The 19,086-nt window shown below is 48.8% G+C and overlaps 21 non-coding genes across 21 annotated transcripts; 18 read left to right on the forward strand and 3 right to left on the reverse strand.

Annotated features, from left to right (window-relative positions):
• Window positions 1-736: 736 nt before the first annotated feature.
• Window positions 737-807, forward strand: trnag-gcc (transfer RNA glycine (anticodon GCC)). Its single transcript has one exon. It is a non-coding gene; the product is annotated as a tRNA-Gly (tRNA).
• Window positions 808-1,149: 342 nt separating this feature from the next.
• trnat-agu (transfer RNA threonine (anticodon AGU)) lies at window positions 1,150-1,223 on the forward strand. Its single transcript has one exon. It is a non-coding gene; the product is annotated as a tRNA-Thr (tRNA).
• A 1,676-nt stretch (window positions 1,224-2,899) lies between these two features.
• On the reverse strand, window positions 2,900-2,972 carry trnak-uuu (transfer RNA lysine (anticodon UUU)). Its single transcript has one exon. It is a non-coding gene; the product is annotated as a tRNA-Lys (tRNA).
• Window positions 2,973-3,467: 495 nt separating this feature from the next.
• Window positions 3,468-3,541, forward strand: trnan-guu (transfer RNA asparagine (anticodon GUU)). The gene has a single exon. It is a non-coding gene; the product is annotated as a tRNA-Asn (tRNA).
• A 377-nt stretch (window positions 3,542-3,918) lies between these two features.
• On the forward strand, window positions 3,919-4,000 carry trnas-cga (transfer RNA serine (anticodon CGA)). Its single transcript has one exon. It is a non-coding gene; the product is annotated as a tRNA-Ser (tRNA).
• Window positions 4,001-5,178: 1,178 nt separating this feature from the next.
• On the forward strand, window positions 5,179-5,249 carry trnag-gcc (transfer RNA glycine (anticodon GCC)). Its single transcript has one exon. It is a non-coding gene; the product is annotated as a tRNA-Gly (tRNA).
• Window positions 5,250-5,591: 342 nt separating this feature from the next.
• trnat-agu (transfer RNA threonine (anticodon AGU)) lies at window positions 5,592-5,665 on the forward strand. Its single transcript has one exon. It is a non-coding gene; the product is annotated as a tRNA-Thr (tRNA).
• A 1,676-nt stretch (window positions 5,666-7,341) lies between these two features.
• trnak-uuu (transfer RNA lysine (anticodon UUU)) lies at window positions 7,342-7,414 on the reverse strand. Its single transcript has one exon. It is a non-coding gene; the product is annotated as a tRNA-Lys (tRNA).
• A 495-nt stretch (window positions 7,415-7,909) lies between these two features.
• trnan-guu (transfer RNA asparagine (anticodon GUU)) lies at window positions 7,910-7,983 on the forward strand. Its single transcript has one exon. It is a non-coding gene; the product is annotated as a tRNA-Asn (tRNA).
• A 377-nt stretch (window positions 7,984-8,360) lies between these two features.
• trnas-cga (transfer RNA serine (anticodon CGA)) lies at window positions 8,361-8,442 on the forward strand. The gene has a single exon. It is a non-coding gene; the product is annotated as a tRNA-Ser (tRNA).
• Window positions 8,443-9,620: 1,178 nt separating this feature from the next.
• trnag-gcc (transfer RNA glycine (anticodon GCC)) lies at window positions 9,621-9,691 on the forward strand. Its single transcript has one exon. It is a non-coding gene; the product is annotated as a tRNA-Gly (tRNA).
• Window positions 9,692-10,033: 342 nt separating this feature from the next.
• Window positions 10,034-10,107, forward strand: trnat-agu (transfer RNA threonine (anticodon AGU)). Its single transcript has one exon. It is a non-coding gene; the product is annotated as a tRNA-Thr (tRNA).
• A 2,244-nt stretch (window positions 10,108-12,351) lies between these two features.
• trnan-guu (transfer RNA asparagine (anticodon GUU)) lies at window positions 12,352-12,425 on the forward strand. Its single transcript has one exon. It is a non-coding gene; the product is annotated as a tRNA-Asn (tRNA).
• A 377-nt stretch (window positions 12,426-12,802) lies between these two features.
• Window positions 12,803-12,884, forward strand: trnas-cga (transfer RNA serine (anticodon CGA)). The gene has a single exon. It is a non-coding gene; the product is annotated as a tRNA-Ser (tRNA).
• A 1,178-nt stretch (window positions 12,885-14,062) lies between these two features.
• trnag-gcc (transfer RNA glycine (anticodon GCC)) lies at window positions 14,063-14,133 on the forward strand. The gene has a single exon. It is a non-coding gene; the product is annotated as a tRNA-Gly (tRNA).
• Window positions 14,134-14,475: 342 nt separating this feature from the next.
• Window positions 14,476-14,549, forward strand: trnat-agu (transfer RNA threonine (anticodon AGU)). The gene has a single exon. It is a non-coding gene; the product is annotated as a tRNA-Thr (tRNA).
• A 1,676-nt stretch (window positions 14,550-16,225) lies between these two features.
• On the reverse strand, window positions 16,226-16,298 carry trnak-uuu (transfer RNA lysine (anticodon UUU)). The gene has a single exon. It is a non-coding gene; the product is annotated as a tRNA-Lys (tRNA).
• Window positions 16,299-16,793: 495 nt separating this feature from the next.
• Window positions 16,794-16,867, forward strand: trnan-guu (transfer RNA asparagine (anticodon GUU)). The gene has a single exon. It is a non-coding gene; the product is annotated as a tRNA-Asn (tRNA).
• Window positions 16,868-17,244: 377 nt separating this feature from the next.
• On the forward strand, window positions 17,245-17,326 carry trnas-cga (transfer RNA serine (anticodon CGA)). Its single transcript has one exon. It is a non-coding gene; the product is annotated as a tRNA-Ser (tRNA).
• A 1,179-nt stretch (window positions 17,327-18,505) lies between these two features.
• On the forward strand, window positions 18,506-18,576 carry trnag-gcc (transfer RNA glycine (anticodon GCC)). Its single transcript has one exon. It is a non-coding gene; the product is annotated as a tRNA-Gly (tRNA).
• Window positions 18,577-18,918: 342 nt separating this feature from the next.
• trnat-agu (transfer RNA threonine (anticodon AGU)) lies at window positions 18,919-18,992 on the forward strand. Its single transcript has one exon. It is a non-coding gene; the product is annotated as a tRNA-Thr (tRNA).
• Window positions 18,993-19,086: the final 94 nt, after the last annotated feature.

Consider the following 19,086-nt stretch of genomic DNA (forward strand, 5'->3'; position numbering starts at 1 on the left):
CGAAACGCGTATCGGGCAGAGCCGCTCCGACCCACACGTCAGCTCCAAATCCCACTTCCCGGGGCTCTTCCGGCACCACTCCTCCCTCCCTGCTCCAGCGGCGGAGTGCCGTCTGACGACGTCGGGAGTGTCGTCCCCATCCAACTGGGAGCCAGTCGCCTTTCGTCAGCGGAGAGGAGTCACCGGCTACGCCTGTGGCTGTGCCTGTACTGTGGGAGTCCTACATACAATTTCCCGCTGTCCAGTTCGCCCAGCACGCCAACGCTCTTCCTCCACCAGGGATATTCCCCAGCTGCTGGCACTGCCCCCTCCAACCACACCAGCTGCGTCATCCGCTTTGGTGGGCCGACTTCAGGTGGAAGGTACGATATCCTGGGCGGGGGAAGCTTCTTCTACCACAGCATTAATTGACTCTGGGGCGGACGAGAACTACATTGATAGCGGACTGGTCAGTTCTCTTAACATTCCTACTGTTGAGCTTGTCCCCCACAAGAATGTCTGCTCGCTAGATGAACATCACCTGGCATGCATTACGCATCAGACGTGCACCATATCCTTGGTGCTACCGGGTAACCACCACAAGGTCACTATTTTTTTTCTTATGCCCTCTCGCTCAGCTCTGTTAGCACTCGGCCTCCCCTGGCATCCCGTGCGTGTGTTGTGATGTTTTGTCACTTTGCAGAGGCACATCCACTCGACAATTTAATTTGTTTCTCCGACAGTGTTTCCCAACGTGGCATTGGTGGTTCAGTGGTAGAATTCTCGCTTGCCAAGCGGGAGGCCCGGGTCCGATTCCCGGCCAATGCAGTATATCTCAGCTTATACCTTTCTTTAGAGCTCATGTTGAAAAAGTACAAAGGCTCTTTTCCTGCGAAAGGACAGTATTCAGAATAACACCTGAAACGTAACAGACCGGACCACCCGAGAGTTAAGGTGGACAGCGCTTAGTGAAACCTTACTGCAGTCATGCTGTTGTAGTCTCTGTCGCGCAATTGGTCAGCACGTTTGGCTGTTAACTGAGAGGTTGGTGGTTCGAGCCCACCCAGGGACTCTCAATTCACACATGTGTTGGACTTTGGACTTCCTCCATTGTATGAACATTTTTCCCCATTGGCGAACTGTTTTTGTGTTGGTGACAGATGCACTGCTGGCACTGTGGCTAAGCTGGTCAAAGTGCCTGTCTAGTAAACAGGAGATCCTGGGTTCAAATCCCAGCAGTGCCTGGGTGCTTGGTCAGTGAAACTTTGTCAGCTGATTTCTGAACCATGTACTTCTTTTTGTCACTTGCCCTTCAAGAACGAATTGACGTTGCATCCACAGCTGACATGATTGTTGTGGATCCCATTACGCCAGAAGGTGCTTGAATCCAGAGAGTATGACATTGTGATGTGTTGTCATTCAGCGCCAGTTGAATGACAGTTGATTATTTTTCTCTTACAGTGTGTCCCCACGTGGCATTGGTGGTTCAGTGGTAGAATTCTCACTTGCCAAGCGGTGGCCGCGCGCGTGTTGTTGACATTTGCTGCCAGCCAATCAGGATGCGACACATACGTCAGACAAGCAAAGAGACTCGCCTGCCACACGGTCATGATTACCATTACCATTACCATCTATCAGGGATGGCAACTGAATTAAGAATCAATGCCAGAAACCTGCCACAGGATTTCAGATAATGTTTTGATGCAGACTGGTCATGATGCCTCTGAAGTTCACCAAAGCAGACCTGACTTAAGGTGACTACACTTCCAAAGTTCCCAGTGATGACTGAACCTCTCGCTCCTTGTGTTCCCCGAGAAACTCGGTCAGCTGCGGAATTGACGTACTCCAGCAAAGGAAGCAAAATAGTTATGAGACTGAACCTTCTCTGTCAACACAGAGCTGGCAGGGGAATTAGCTCAAATGGTAGAGCGCTCGCTTTGCATGCGAGAGGGAGCGGGATCGATGCCCACATTCTCCAAGAAGTCAAATGCTTTTTTGTAGAAGAGATGTTGGGATCGAAAATGAGTCCAGGATCTGTCCCTCAGCATCAGACAAATACCCCAAACCTAATCCTGGCTACGTTCTCTCGACTAGTCTCTTGTCATGTAATAGTGAAGAAACCCAGTCCTTGATTTATTGTTCCCAAGTACCAAACACTAATCTGAGCCCCAATTTCTATGCCAAATACAGTATTGGTCTAACCCTAAACCCAGTCCTCACTCCCTTCTCCAGTAGCACCTTAACTTGTTGTGTAGTACTTACCAGAAACTCAAGTCTATCATTTATTGACGGGTTTTATTCGTATTTCTGTCGTCAGTCGCTTCAGAATGACAGCAGTTGGCAGATAGCGCTTATGAATGACCCTAACCGTTCGACCGAGGACCAAGACAAATCCCATCTCCACTCAAAACCTGTCCAAATGTCAGTTACCTGACTGGGAGCACCAATATCTTTTTATTAATAAAATAAATTTGATTAGAGATCAGATGATAGATGTTGATGGTAGACTGTCAGATTCTATTATAAAGAACAATATTATGTAGGATAAACTGTGTAGTTTTCAATTTAAGAGGATAAGTGTAGATGAGGTAGGAAAACTGTTGCATTCCATTAAAAGCGATAAGCCATGTGGTATTGATAATTTGGATGGTAGGTTACTGAGGGCGGCAGCAAAGTTGATTCAGAAGCCGATATGCCATATCTTCAATTTAATTATTGACAATGGCGTTTATCCACAGTCCTGGAAGATCGCAAAGGTGCTAGGTCGAAAAGGTTTACTTAAACAAGTTATTCCTTGCGTGCACGGTCATCTCGGTGTTGAGGAAGAAGGAGCAGAAATCTTCCGGCATACTGTACTTGACCACAGAAGGAGGATAAAGGAAGTAGGTTTAACATTTCAGGGACGGGGCCTCCCCTCACCCACCTGAACAGGGACTTGAACCCTGGACCCTCAGATTAAAAGTCTGATGCTCTACCAACTGAGCTATCCAGGCCTTTGTTGAATGAGGACAACTCACAAGGTCAAATCTTCTGGCATACTGTACTTGACCTTGCAGAGAGGAGAGCTTCTTCTCTGGCTCTCAACAAAGGCGGTCGCATCTTTCCCCTCTCCTCCCTATCCCTTATCTTCCCTGCTTTGTTGTCCCCTGTCCATCCTGTCGATGGAGTTTGACTTGATTCTTTGTCATGCAGTCTGAAATTGGCAAACTGAGAAATTATGATTGAATGACCAATGCAGTCTGTCTATTTTAATACATTTCGTCTCAACTCATGTTGAAAAAGGACAGAGCCATTTCCGTGAGAGCACAAGACCCCTGGATTGTACCCAAAAATACTTTGCGTTCATCAAAGAGTAAAGCTGGTGTCCTGGTTTGCAATGCCTCGATTGTTACACCAGAAGGTGCGAGTCACATCCAAAACAAAGGGCATGCTGGAAGCATAGCATGCGTTAGTATGGCTTCAACTGAACAGAAGTTGGCAGGGTGTGAGTCTCTGTGGCGCAATCGGTCAGCGCGCTCGGCTGTTAACCGGGAGGCTGGTGGTTCGAGCCCACCCAGGGACGTTCTCTGGATGCGTCAGTGTCACTGTTTATTCATGTTTGCGCTCCTCTCTTGCACAGCACTTGTGTGGTTCCCAATTGGCAAACTCTGTGTCAAGGCTCCCTACAAATAGCGTCGTGTATTTGGACATTTGCAGGTTTAAGAAAACAGACCACTTTAGCCAAATATCTTCTGGACAAAAGGGTGGTCAGACAAGACAAAGTTTGAGCCAGTCACCTGAACATTGGACTTTTGATCTGAGTGTCCGGGATTCAAGTCCCTGTTCAGGTGACCAGTGATAGGGTCTGAGGTCCACTTGCAAACGCCTCCTTTTTGCCCACAAAATACAAGGGCAACAGGACAATCCCTTCAACAATCCCCCATTGGTCTTTTCCAAGCAGTCACGGTGGACGAGAGGTTAAGGCGTTGGACTCGAAATCCAATGGGGTTTCCCCGCACAGGTTCGAATCCTGTCTGTGACGCTTAGGTCATTTGTGTTGGGCATTTGTTGCCGCCATGCTGTTTACCTTGTGGTGGAGTACTGTTGGTTATGAGGGCCGGGGTGTTGTCCTTTCACGGTCCGCATTCTCTAAACTGGTGTTCTAAATTTTGGGTAGAGGATAACGGGGTCCACTGTCCCCATTGATCTGCTTCTTGCAGTCTCGGTGGCCGAGAGGTTTGTTGCCACTCTGCTTTTGACATGCTGTTTTCAGCGGCCTTGTCGAGGGTGTTTCACAGGTGGGTGGTGTGATGTTGGATATGGGGGCCAGTGGGTTGTCGCCGTTTTGTTGTTCCTGGAGCAAATAAAAAAGAGTGGCCAGTAAGGGGGGTTGAACTCATGACCTTGGCGTTATTAGCACCACACGCTGACCAACTGAGCTAACCGGGATAGCGGCAGAAAGCTGCTGGAATGACAAGGCGCTACGAAACGCGTATCGGGCAGAGCCGCTCCGACCCACACGTCAGCTCCAAATCCCACTTCCCGGGGCTCTTCCGGCACCACTCCTCCCTCCCTGCTCCAGCGGCGGAGTGCCGTCTGACGACGTCGGGAGTGTCGTCCCCATCCAACTGGGAGCCAGTCGCCTTTCGTCAGCGGAGAGGAGTCACCGGCTACGCCTGTGGCTGTGCCTGTACTGTGGGAGTCCTACATACAATTTCCCGCTGTCCAGTTCGCCCAGCACGCCAACGCTCTTCCTCCACCAGGGATATTCCCCAGCTGCTGGCACTGCCCCCTCCAACCACACCAGCTGCGTCATCCGCTTTGGTGGGCCGACTTCAGGTGGAAGGTACGATATCCTGGGCGGGGGAAGCTTCTTCTACCACAGCATTAATTGACTTTGGGGCGGACGAGAACTACATTGATAGCGGACTGGTCAGTTCTCTTAACATTCCTACTGTTGAGCTTGTCCCCCACAAGAATGTCTGCTCGCTAGATGAACATCACCTGGCATGCATTACGCATCAGACGTGCACCATATCCTTGGTGCTACCGGGTAACCACCACAAGGTCACTATTTTTTTTCTTATGCCCTCTCGCTCAGCTCTGTTAGCACTCGGCCTCCCCTGGCATCCCGTGCGTGTGTTGTGATGTTTTGTCACTTTGCAGAGGCACATCCACTCGACAATTTAATTTGTTTCTCCGACAGTGTTTCCCAACGTGGCATTGGTGGTTCAGTGGTAGAATTCTCGCTTGCCAAGCGGGAGGCCCGGGTCCGATTCCCGGCCAATGCAGTATATCTCAGCTTATACCTTTCTTTAGAGCTCATGTTGAAAAAGTACAAAGGCTCTTTTCCTGCGAAAGGACAGTATTCAGAATAACACCTGAAACGTAACAGACCGGACCACCCGAGAGTTAAGGTGGACAGCGCTTAGTGAAACCTTACTGCAGTCATGCTGTTGTAGTCTCTGTCGCGCAATTGGTCAGCACGTTTGGCTGTTAACTGAGAGGTTGGTGGTTCGAGCCCACCCAGGGACTCTCAATTCACACATGTGTTGGACTTTGGACTTCCTCCATTGTATGAACATTTTTCCCCATTGGCGAACTGTTTTTGTGTTGGTGACAGATGCACTGCTGGCACTGTGGCTAAGCTGGTCAAAGTGCCTGTCTAGTAAACAGGAGATCCTGGGTTCAAATCCCAGCAGTGCCTGGGTGCTTGGTCAGTGAAACTTTGTCAGCTGATTTCTGAACCATGTACTTCTTTTTGTCACTTGCCCTTCAAGAACGAATTGACGTTGCATCCACAGCTGACATGATTGTTGTGGATCCCATTACGCCAGAAGGTGCTTGAATCCAAAGAGTATGACATTGTGATGTGTTGTCATTCAGCGCCAGTTGAATGACAGTTGATTATTTTTCTCTTACAGTGTGTCCCCACGTGGCATTGGTGGTTCAGTGGTAGAATTCTCACTTGCCAAGCGGTGGCCGCGCGCGTGTTGTTGACATTTGCTGCCAGCCAATCAGGATGCGACACATACGTCAGACAAGCAAAGAGACTCGCCTGCCACACGGTCATGATTACCATTACCATTACCATCTATCAGGGATGGCAACTGAATTAAGAATCAATGCCAGAAACCTGCCACAGGATTTCAGATAATGTTTTGATGCAGACTGGTCATGATGCCTCTGAAGTTCACCAAAGCAGACCTGACTTAAGGTGACTACACTTCCAAAGTTCCCAGTGATGACTGAACCTCTCGCTCCTTGTGTTCCCCGAGAAACTCGGTCAGCTGCGGAATTGACGTACTCCAGCAAAGGAAGCAAAATAGTTATGAGACTGAACCTTCTCTGTCAACACAGAGCTGGCAGGGGAATTAGCTCAAATGGTAGAGCGCTCGCTTTGCATGCGAGAGGGAGCGGGATCGATGCCCACATTCTCCAAGAAGTCAAATGCTTTTTTGTAGAAGAGATGTTGGGATCGAAAATGAGTCCAGGATCTGTCCCTCAGCATCAGACAAATACCCCAAACCTAATCCTGGCTACGTTCTCTCGACTAGTCTCTTGTCATGTAATAGTGAAGAAACCCAGTCCTTGATTTATTGTTCCCAAGTACCAAACACTAATCTGAGCCCCAATTTCTATGCCAAATACAGTATTGGTCTAACCCTAAACCCAGTCCTCACTCCCTTCTCCAGTAGCACCTTAACTTGTTGTGTAGTACTTACCAGAAACTCAAGTCTATCATTTATTGACGGGTTTTATTCGTATTTCTGTCGTCAGTCGCTTCAGAATGACAGCAGTTGGCAGATAGCGCTTATGAATGACCCTAACCGTTCGACCGAGGACCAAGACAAATCCCATCTCCACTCAAAACCTGTCCAAATGTCAGTTACCTGACTGGGAGCACCAATATCTTTTTATTAATAAAATAAATTTGATTAGAGATCAGATGATAGATGTTGATGGTAGACTGTCAGATTCTATTATAAAGAACAATATTATGTAGGATAAACTGTGTAGTTTTCAATTTAAGAGGATAAGTGTAGATGAGGTAGGAAAACTGTTGCATTCCATTAAAAGCGATAAGCCATGTGGTATTGATAATTTGGATGGTAGGTTACTGAGGGCGGCAGCAAAGTTGATTCAGGAGCCGATATGCCATATCTTCAATTTAATTATTGACAATGGCGTTTATCCACAGTCCTGGAAGATCGCAAAGGTGCTAGGTCGAAAAGGTTTACTTAAACAAGTTATTCCTTGCGTGCACGGTCATCTCGGTGTCGAGGAAGAAGGAGCAGAAATCTTCTGGCATACTGTACTTGACCACAGAAGGAGGATAAAGGAAGTAGGTTTAACATTTCAGGGAAGGGGCCTCCCCTCACCCACCTGAACAGGGACTTGAACCCTGGACCCTCAGATTAAAAGTCTGATGCTCTACCAACTGAGCTATCCAGGCCTTTGTTGAATGAGGACAACTCACAAGGTCAAATCTTCTGGCATACTGTACTTGACCTTGCAGAGAGGAGAGCTTCTTCTCTGGCTCTCAACAAAGGCGGTCGCATCTTTCCCCTCTCCTCCCTATCCCTTATCTTCCCTGCTTTGTTGTCCCCTGTCCATCCTGTCGATGGAGTTTGACTTGATTCTTTGTCATGCAGTCTGAAATTGGCAAACTGAGAAATTATGATTGAATGACCAATGCAGTCTGTCTATTTTAATACATTTCGTCTCAACTCATGTTGAAAAAGGACAGAGCCATTTCCGTGAGAGCACAAGACCCCTGGATTGTACCCAAAAATACTTTGCGTTCATCAAAGAGTAAAGCTGGTGTCCTGGTTTGCAATGCCTCGATTGTTACACCAGAAGGTGCGAGTCACATCCAAAACAAAGGGCATGCTGGAAGCATAGCATGCGTTAGTATGGCTTCAACTGAACAGAAGTTGGCAGGGTGTGAGTCTCTGTGGCGCAATCGGTCAGCGCGCTCGGCTGTTAACCGGGAGGCTGGTGGTCCGAGCCCACCCAGGGACGTTCTCTGGATGCGTCAGTGTCACTGTTTATTCATGTTTGCGCTCCTCTCTTGCACAGCACTTGTGTGGTTCCCAATTGGCAAACTCTGTGTCAAGGCTCCCTACAAATAGCGTCGTGTATTTGGACATTTGCAGGTTTAAGAAAACAGACCACTTTAGCCAAATATCTTCTGGACAAAAGGGTGGTCAGACAAGACAAAGTTTGAGCCAGTCACCTGAACATTAGACTTTTGATCTGAGTGTCCGGGATTCAAGTCCCTGTTCAGGTGACCAGTGATCGGGTCTGAGGTCCACTTGCAAACGCCTCCTTTTTGCCCACAAAATACAAGGGCAACAGGACAATCCCTTCAACAATCCCCCATTGGTCTTTTCCAAGCAGTCACGGTGGCCGAGAGGTTAAGGCGTTGGACTCGAAATCCAATGGGGTTTCCCCGCACAGGTTCGAATCCTGTCTGTGACGCTTAGGTCATTTGGGTTGGGCATTTGTTGCCGCCATGCTGTTTACCTTGTGGTGGAGTACTGTTGGTTATGAGGGCCGGGGTGTTGTCCTTTCACGGTCCGCATTCTCTAAACTGGTGTTCTAAATTTTGGGTAGAGGATAACGGGGTCCACTGTCCCCATTGATCTGCTTCTTGCAGTCTCGGTGGCCGAGAGGTTTGTTGCCACTCTGCTTTTGACATGCTGTTTTCAGCGGCCTTGTCGAGGGTGTTTCACAGGTGGGTGGTGTGATGTTGGATATGGGGGCCAGTGGGTTGTCGCCGTTTTGTTGTTCCTGGAGCAAATAAAAAAGAGTGGCCAGTAAGGGGGGTTGAACTCATGACCTTGGCGTTATTAGCACCACACGCTGACCAACTGAGCTAACCGGGATAGCGGCAGAAAGCTGCTGGAATGACAAGGCGCTACGAAACGCGTATCGGGCAGAGCCGCTCCGACCCACACGTCAGCTCCAAATCCCACTTCCCGGGGCTCTTCCGGCACCACTCCTCCCTCCCTGCTCCAGCGGCGGAGTGCCGTCTGACGACGTCGGGAGTGTCGTCCCCATCCAACTGGGAGCCAGTCGCCTTTCGTCAGCGGAGAGGAGTCACCGGCTACGCCTGTGGCTGTGCCTGTACTGTGGGAGTCCTACATACAATTTCCCGCTGTCCAGTTCGCCCAGCACGCCAACGCTCTTCCTCCACCAGGGATATTCCCCAGCTGCTGGCACTGCCCCCTCCAACCACACCAGCTGCGTCATCCGCTTTGGTGGGCCGACTTCAGGTGGAAGGTACGATATCCTGGGCGGGGGAAGCTTCTTCTACCACAGCATTAATTGACTCTGGGGCGGACGAGAACTACATTGATAGCGGACTGGTCAGTTCTCTTAACATTCCTACTGTTGAGCTTGTCCCCCACAAGAATGTCTGCTCGCTAGATGAACATCACCTGGCATGCATTACGCATCAGACGTGCACCATATCCTTGGTGCTACCGGGTAACCACCACAAGGTCACTATTTTTTTTCTTATGCCCTCTCGCTCAGCTCTGTTAGTACTCGGCCTCCCCTGGCATCCCGTGCGTGTGTTGTGATGTTTTGTCACGTTGCAGAGGCACATCCACTCGACAATTTAATTTGTTTCTCCGACAGTGTTTCCCAACGTGGCATTGGTGGTTCAGTGGTAGAATTCTCGCTTGCCAAGCGGGAGGCCCGGGTCCGATTCCCGGCCAATGCAGTATATCTCAGCTTATACCTTTCTTTAGAGCTCATGTTGAAAAAGTACAAAGGCTCTTTTCCTGCGAAAGGACAGTATTCAGAATAACACCTGAAACGTAACAGACCGGACCACCCGAGAGTTAAGGTGGACAGCGCTTAGTGAAACCTTACTGCAGTCATGCTGTTGTAGTCTCTGTCGCGCAATTGGTCAGCACGTTTGGCTGTTAACTGAGAGGTTGGTGGTTCGAGCCCACCCAGGGACTCTCAATTCACACATGTGTTGGACTTTGGACTTCCTCCATTGTATGAACATTTTTCCCCATTGGCGAACTGTTTTTGTGTTGGTGACAGATGCACTGCTGGCACTGTGGCTAAGCTGGTCAAAGTGCCTGTCTAGTAAACAGGAGATCGTGGGTTCAAATCCCAGCAGTGCCTGGGTGCTTGGTCAGTGAAACTTTGGCAGCTGATTTCTGAACCATGTACTTCTTTTTGTCACTTGCCCTTCAAGAACGAATTGACGTTGCATCCACAGCTGACATGATTGTTGTGGATCCCATTACGCCAGAAGGTGCTTGAATCCAAAGAGTATGACATTGTGATGTGTTGTCATTCAGCGCCAGTTGAATGACAGTTGATTATTTTTCTCTTACAGTGTGTCCCCACGTGGCATTGGTGGTTCAGTGGTAGAATTCTCACTTGCCAAGCGGTGGCCGCGCGCGTGTTGTTGACATTTGCTGCCAGCCAATCAGGATGCGACACATACGTCAGACAAGCAAAGAGACTCGCCTGCCACACGGGCATGATTACCATTACCATTACCATCTATCAGGGATGGCAACTGAATTAAGAATCAATGCCAGAAACCTGCCACAGGATTTCAGATAATGTTTTGATGCAGACTGGTCATGATGCCTCTGAAGTTCACCAAAGCAGACCTGACTTAAGGTGACTACACTTCCAAAGTTCCCAGTGATGACTGAACCTCTCGCTCCTTGTGTTCCCCGAGAAACTCGGTCAGCTGCGGAATTGACGTACTCCAGCAAAGGAAGCAAAATAGTTATGAGACTGAACCTTCTCTGTCAACACAGAGCTGGCAGGGGAATTAGCTCAAATGGTAGAGCGCTCGCTTTGCATGCGAGAGGGAGCGGGATCGATGCCCACATTCTCCAAGAAGTCAAATGCTTTTTTGTAGAAGAGATGTTGGGATCGAAAATGAGTCCAGGATCTGTCCCTCAGCATCAGACAAATACCCCAAACCTAATCCTGGCTACGTTCTCTCGACTAGTCTCTTGTCATGTAATAGTGAAGAAACCCAGTCCTTGATTTATTGTTCCCAAGTACCAAACACTAATCTGAGCCCCAATTTCTATGCCAAATACAGTATTGGTCTAACCCTAAACCCAGTCCTCACTCCCTTCTCCAGTAGCACCTTAACTTGTTGTGTAGTACTTACCAGAAACTCAAGTCTATCATTTATTGACGGGTTTTATTCGTATTTCTGTCGTCAGTCGCTTCAGAATGACAGCAGTTGGCAGATAGCGCTTATGAATGACCCTAACCGTTCGACCGAGGACCAAGACAAATCCCATCTCCACTCAAAACCTGTCCAAATGTCAGTTACCTGACTGGGAGCACCAATATCTTTTTATTAATAAAATAAATTTGATTAGAGATCAGATGATAGATGTTGATGGTAGACTGTCAGATTCTATTATAAAGAACAATATTATGTAGGATAAACTGTGTAGTTTTCAATTTAAGAGGATAAGTGTAGATGAGGTAGGAAAACTGTTGCATTCCATTAAAAGCGATAAGCCATGTGGTATTGATAATTTGGATGGTAGGTTACTGAGGGCGGCAGCAAAGTTGATTCAGGAGCCGATATGCCATATCTTCAATTTAATTATTGACAATGGCGTTTATCCACAGTCCTGGAAGATCGCAAAGGTGCTAGGTCGAAAAGGTTTACTTAAACAAGTTATTCCTTGCGTGCACGGTCATCTCGGTGTCGAGGAAGAAGGAGCAGAAATCTTCTGGCATACTGTAGTTGACCACAGAAGGAGGATAAAGGAAGTAGGTTTAACATTTCAGGGAAGGGGCCTCCCCTCACCCACCTGAACAGGGACTTGAACCCTGGACCCTCAGATTAAAAGTCTGATGCTCTAACAACTGAGCTATCCAGGCCTTTGTTGAATGAGGACAACTCACAAGGTCAAATCTTCTGGCATACTGTACTTGACCTTGCAGAGAGGAGAGCTTCTTCTCTGGCTCTCAACAAAGGCGGTCGCATCTTTCCCCTCTCCTCCCTATCCCTTATCTTCCCTGCTTTGTTGTCCCCTGTCCATCCTGTCGATGGAGTTTGACTTGATTCTTTGTCATGCAGTCTGAAATTGGCAAACTGAGAAATTATGATTGAATGACCAATGCAGTCTGTCTATTTTAATACATTTCGTCTCAACTCATGTTGAAAAAGGACAGAGCCATTTCCGTGAGAGCACAAGACCCCTGGATTGTACCCAAAAATACTTTGCGTTCATCAAAGAGTAAAGCTGGTGTCCTGGTTTGCAATGCCTCGATTGTTACACCAGAAGGTGCGAGTCACATCCAAAACAAAGGGCATGCTGGAAGCATAGCATGCGTTAGTATGGCTTCAACTGAACAGAAGTTGGCAGGGTGTGAGTCTCTGTGGCGCAATCGGTCAGCGCGCTCGGCTGTTAACCGGGAGGCTGGTGGTCCGAGCCCACCCAGGGACGTTCTCTGGATGCGTCAGTGTCACTGTTTATTCATGTTTGCGCTCCTCTCTTGCACAGCACTTGTGTGGTTCCCAATTGGCAAACTCTGTGTCAAGGCTCCCTACAAATAGCGTCGTGTATTTGGACATTTGCAGGTTTAAGAAAACAGACCACTTTAGCCAAATATCTTCTGGACAAAAGGGTGGTCAGACAAGACAAAGTTTGAGCCAGTCACCTGAACATTAGACTTTTGATCTGAGTGTCCGGGATTCAAGTCCCTGTTCAGGTGACCAGTGATCGGGTCTGAGGTCCACTTGCAAACGCCTCCTTTTTGCCCACAAAATACAAGGGCAACAGGACAATCCCTTCAACAATCCCCCATTGGTCTTTTCCAAGCAGTCACGGTGGCCGAGAGGTTAAGGCGTTGGACTCGAAATCCAATGGGGTTTCCCCGCACAGGTTCGAATCCTGTCTGTGACGCTTAGGTCATTTGGGTTGGGCATTTGTTGCCGCCATGCTGTTTACCTTGTGGTGGAGTACTGTTGGTTATGAGGGCCGGGGTGTTGTCCTTTCACGGTCCGCATTCTCTAAACTGGTGTTCTAAATTTTGGGTAGAGGATAACGGGGTCCACTGTCCCCATTGATCTGCTTCTTGCAGTCTCGGTGGCCGAGAGGTTTGTTGCCACTCTGCTTTTGACATGCTGTTTTCAGCGGCCTTGTCGAGGGTGTTTCACAGGTGGGTGGTGTGATGTTGGATATGGGGGCCAGTGGGTTGTCGCCGTTTTGTTGTTCCTGGAGCAAATAAAAAAGAGTGGCCAGTAAGGGGGGTTGAACTCATGACCTTGGCGTTATTAGCACCACACGCTGACCAACTGAGCTAACCGGGATAGCGGCAGAAAGCTGCTGGAATGACAAGGCGCTACGAAACGCGTATCGGGCAGAGCCGCTCCGACCCACACGTCAGCTCCAAATCCCACTTCCCGGGGCTCTTCCGGCACCACTCCTCCCTCCCTGCTCCAGCGGCGGAGTGCCGTCTGACGACGTCGGGAGTGTCGTCCCCATCCAACTGGGAGCCAGTCGCCTTTCGTCAGCGGAGAGGAGTCACCGGCTACGCCTGTGGCTGTGCCTGTACTGTGGGAGTCCTACATACAATTTCCCGCTGTCCAGTTCGCCCAGCACGCCAACGCTCTTCCTCCACCAGGGATATTCCCCAGCTGCTGGCACTGCCCCCTCCAACCACACCAGCTGCGTCATCCGCTTTGGTGGGCCGACTTCAGGTGGAAGGTACGATATCCTGGGCGGGGGAAGCTTCTTCTACCACAGCATTAATTGACTCTGGGGCGGACGAGAACTACATTGATAGCGGACTGGTCAGTTCTCTTAACATTCCTACTGTTGAGCTTGTCCCCCACAAGAATGTCTGCTCGCTAGATGAACATCACCTGGCATGCATTACGCATCAGACGTGCACCATATCCTTGGTGCTACCGGGTAACCACCACAAGGTCACTATTTTTTTTCTTATGCCCTCTCGCTCAGCTCTGTTAGTACTCGGCCTCCCCTGGCATCCCGTGCGTGTGTTGTGATGTTTTGTCACGTTGCAGAGGCACATCCACTCGACAATTTAATTTGTTTCTCCGACAGTGTTTCCCAACGTGGCATTGGTGGTTCAGTGGTAGAATTCTCGCTTGCCAAGCGGGAGGCCCGGGTCCGATTCCCGGCCAATGCAGTATATCTCAGCTTATACCTTTCTTTAGAGCTCATGTTGAAAAAGTACAAAGGCTCTTTTCCTGCGAAAGGACAGTATTCAGAATAACACCTGAAACGTAACAGACCGGACCACCCGAGAGTTAAGGTGGACAGCGCTTAGTGAAACCTTACTGCAGTCATGCTGTTGTAGTCTCTGTCGCGCAATTGGTCAGCACGTTTGGCTGTTAACTGAGAGGTTGGTGGTTCGAGCCCACCCAGGGACTCTCAATTCACACATGTGTTGGACTTTGGACTTCCTCCATTGTATGAACATTTTTCCCCATTGGCGAACTGTTTTTGTGTTGGTGACAGATGCACTGCTGGCACTGTGGCTAAGCTGGTCAAAGTGCCTGTCTAGTAAACAGGAGATCCTGGGTTCAAATCCCAGCAGTGCCTGGGTGCTTGGTCAGTGAAACTTTGGCAGCTGATTTCTGAACCATGTACTTCTTTTTGTCACTTGCCCTTCAAGAACGAATTGACGTTGCATCCACAGCTGACATGATTGTTGTGGATCCCATTACGCCAGAAGGTGCTTGAATCCAAAGAGTATGACATTGTGATGTGTTGTCATTCAGCGCCAGTTGAATGACAGTTGATTATTTTTCTCTTACAGTGTGTCCCCACGTGGCATTGGTGGTTCAGTGGTAGAATTCTCACTTGCCAAGCGGTGGCCGCGCGCGTGTTGTTGACATTTGCTGCCAGCCAATCAGGATGCGACACATACGTCAGACAAGCAAAGAGACTCGCCTGCCACACGGTCATGATTACCATTACCATTACCATCTATCAGGGATGGCAACTGAATTAAGAATCAATGCCAGAAACCTGCCACAGGATTTCAGATAATGTTTTGATGCAGACTGGTCATGATGCCTCTGAAGTTCACCAAAGCAGACCTGACTTAAGGTGACTACACTTCCAAAGTTCCCAGTGATGACTGAACCTCTCGCTCCTTGTGTTCCCCGAGAAACTCGGTCAGCTGCGGAATTGACGTACTCCAGCAAAGGAAGCAAAATAGTTATGAGACTGAACCTTCTCTGTCAACACAGAGCTGGCAGGGGAATTAGCTCAAATGGTAGAGCGCTCGCTTTGCATGCGAGAGGGAGCGGGATCGATGCCCACATTCTCCAAGAAGTCAAATGCTTTTTTGTAGAAGAGATGTTGGGATCGAAAATGAGTCCAGGATCTGTCCCTCAGCATCAGACAAATACCCCAAACCTAATCCTGGCTACGTTCTCTCGACTAGTCTCTTGTCATGTAATAGTGAAGAAACCCAGTCCTTGATTTATTGTTCCCAAGTACCAAACACTAATCTGAGCCCCAATTTCTATGCCAAATACAGTATTGGTCTAACCCTAAACCCAGTCCTCACTCCCTTCTCCAGTAGCACCTTAACTTGTTGTGTAGTACTTACCAGAAACTCAAGTCTATCATTTATTGACGGGTTTTATTCGTATTTCTGTCGTCAGTCGCTTCAGAATGACAGCAGTTGGCAGATAGCGCTTATGAATGACCCTAACCGTTCGACCGAGGACCAAGACAAATCCCATCTCCACTCAAAACCTGTCCAAATGTCAGTTACCTGACTGGGAGCACCAATATCTTTTTATTAATAAAATAAATTTGATTAGAGATCAGATGATAGATGTTGATGGTAGACTGTCAGATTCTATTATAAAGGACAATATTATGTAGGATAAACTGTGTAGTTTTCAATTTAAGAGGATAAGTGTAGATGAGGTAGGAAAACTGTTGCATTCCATTAAAAGCGATAAGCCATGTGGTATTGATAATTTGGATGGTAGGTTACTGAGGGCGGCAGCAAAGTTGATTCAGAAGCCGATATGCCATATCTTCAATTTAATTATTGACAATGGCGTTTATCCACAGTCCTGGAAGATCGCAAAGGTGCTAGGTCGAAAAGGTTTACTTAAACAAGTTATTCCTTGCGTGCACGGTCATCTCGGTGTTGAGGAAGAAGGAGCAGAAATCTTCTGGCATACTGTACTTGACCACAGAAGGAGGATAAAGGAAGTAGGTTTAACATTTCAGGGACGGGGCCTCCCCTCACCCACCTGAACAGGGACTTGAACCCTGGACCCTCAGATTAAAAGTCTGATGCTCTACCAACTGAGCTATCCAGGCCTTTGTTGAATGAGGACAACTCACAAGGTCAAATCTTCTGGCATACTGTACTTGACCTTGCAGAGAGGAGAGCTTCTTCTCTGGCTCTCAACAAAGGCGGTCGCATCTTTCCCCTCTCCTCCCTATCCCTTATCTTCCCTGCTTTGTTGTCCCCTGTCCATCCTGTCGATGGAGTTTGACTTGATTCTTTGTCATGCAGTCTGAAATTGGCAAACTGAGAAATTATGATTGAATGACCAATGCAGTCTGTCTATTTTAATACATTTCGTCTCAACTCATGTTGAAAAAGGACAGAGCCATTTCCGTGAGAGCACAAGACCCCTGGATTGTACCCAAAAATACTTTGCGTTCATCAAAGAGTAAAGCTGGTGTCCTGGTTTGCAATGCCTCGATTGTTACACCAGAAGGTGCGAGTCACATCCAAAACAAAGGGCATGCTGGAAGCATAGCATGCGTTAGTATGGCTTCAACTGAACAGAAGTTGGCAGGGTGTGAGTCTCTGTGGCGCAATCGGTCAGCGCGCTCGGCTGTTAACCGGGAGGCTGGTGGTTCGAGCCCACCCAGGGACGTTCTCTGGATGCGTCAGTGTCACTGTTTATTCATGTTTGCGCTCCTCTCTTGCACAGCACTTGTGTGGTTCCCAATTGGCAAACTCTGTGTCAAGGCTCCCTACAAATAGCGTCGTGTATTTGGACATTTGCAGGTTTAAGAAAACAGACCACTTTAGCCAAATATCTTCTGGACAAAAGGGTGGTCAGACAAGACAAAGTTTGAGCCAGTCACCTGAACATTAGACTTTTGATCTGAGTGTCCGGGATTCAAGTCCCTGTTCAGGTGACCAGTGATAGGGTCTGAGGTCCACTTGCAAACGCCTCCTTTTTGCCCACAAAATACAAGGGCAACAGGACAATCCCTTCAACAATCCCCCATTGGTCTTTTCCAAGCAGTCACGGTGGACGAGAGGTTAAGGCGTTGGACTCGAAATCCAATGGGGTTTCCCCGCACAGGTTCGAATCCTGTCTGTGACGCTTAGGTCATTTGGGTTGGGCATTTGTTGCCGCCATGCTGTTTACCTTGTGGTGGAGTACTGTTGGTTATGAGGGCCGGGGTGTTGTCCTTTCACGGTCCGCATTCTCTAAACTGGTGTTCTAAATTTTGGGTAGAGGATAACGGGGTCCACTGTCCCCATTGATCTGCTTCTTGCAGTCTCGGTGGCCGAGAGGTTTGTTGCCACTCTGCTTTTGACATGCTGTTTTCAGCGGCCTTGTCGAGGGTGTTTCACAGGTGGGTGGTGTGATGTTGGATATGGGGGCCAGTGGGTTGTCGCCGTTTTGTTGTTCCTGGAGCAAATAAAAAAGAGTGGCCAGTAAGGGGGGTTGAACTCATGACCTTGGCGTTATTAGCACCACACGCTGACCAACTGAGCTAACCGGGATAGCGGCAGAAAGCTGCTGGAATGACAAGGCGCTACGAAACGCGTATCGGGCAGAGCCGCTCCGACCCACACGTCAGCTCCAAATCCCACTTCCCGGGGCTCTTCCGGCACCACTCCTCCCTCCCTGCTCCAGCGGCGGAGTGCCGTCTGACGACGTCGGGAGTGTCGTCCCCATCCAACTGGGAGCCAGTCGCCTTTCGTCAGCGGAGAGGAGTCACCGGCTACGCCTGTGGCTGTGCCTGTACTGTGGGAGTCCTAAATACAATTTCCCGCTGTCCAGTTCACCCAGCACGCCAACGCTCTTCCTCCACCAGGGATATTCCCCAGCTGCTGGCACTGCCCCCTCCAACCACACCAGCTGCGTCATCCGCTTTGGTGGGCCGACTTCAGGTGGAAGGTACGATATCCTGGGCGGGGGAAGCTTCTTCTACCACAGCATTAATTGACTTTGGGGCGGACGAGAACTACATTGATAGCGGACTGGTCAGTTCTCTTAACATTCCTACTGTTGAGCTTGTCCCCCACAAGAATGTCTGCTCGCTAGATGAACATCACCTGGCATGCATTACGCATCAAGACGTGCACCATATCCTTGGTGCTACCGGGTAACCACCACAAGGTCACTATTTTTTTTCTTATGACCTCTCGCTCAGCTCTGTTAGCACTCGGCCTCCCCTGGCATCCCGTGCGTGTGTTGTGATGTTTTGTCACTTTGCAGAGGCACATCCACTCGACAATTTAATTTGTTTCTCCGACAGTGTTTCCCAACGTGGCATTGGTGGTTCAGTGGTAGAATTCTCGCTTGCCAAGCGGGAGGCCCGGGTCCGATTCCCGGCCAATGCAGTATATCTCAGCTTATACCTTTCTTTAGAGCTCATGTTGAAAAAGTACAAAGGCTCTTTTCCTGCGAAAGGACAGTATTCAGAATAACACCTGAAACGTAACAGACCGGACCACCCGAGAGTTAAGGTGGACAGCGCTTAGTGAAACCTTACTGCAGTCATGCTGTTGTAGTCTCTGTCGCGCAATTGGTCAGCACGTTTGGCTGTTAACTGAGAGGTTGGTGGTTCGAGCCCACCCAGGGACTCTCAATTCACACATGTGTTGGACTTTGGACTTCCTCCATTGTATGAACATTTTTCCCCATTGGCGAACTGTTTTTGTGTTGGTGACAGATGCACTGCTGGCACTGTGGCTAAGCTGGTCAAAGTGCCTGTCTAGTAAACAGGAGATCCTGGGTTCAAATCCCAGCAGTGCCTGGGTGCTTGGTCAGTGAAACTTTGTCAGCTGATTTCTGAACCATGTACTTCTTTTTGTCACTTGCCCTTCAAGAACGAATTGACGTTGCATCCA

Source organism: Doryrhamphus excisus, chromosome 11, assembly GCF_030265055.1.
Source record: "Doryrhamphus excisus isolate RoL2022-K1 chromosome 11, RoL_Dexc_1.0, whole genome shotgun sequence".
Lineage (NCBI taxonomy): Eukaryota > Metazoa > Chordata > Actinopteri > Syngnathiformes > Syngnathidae > Doryrhamphus > Doryrhamphus excisus.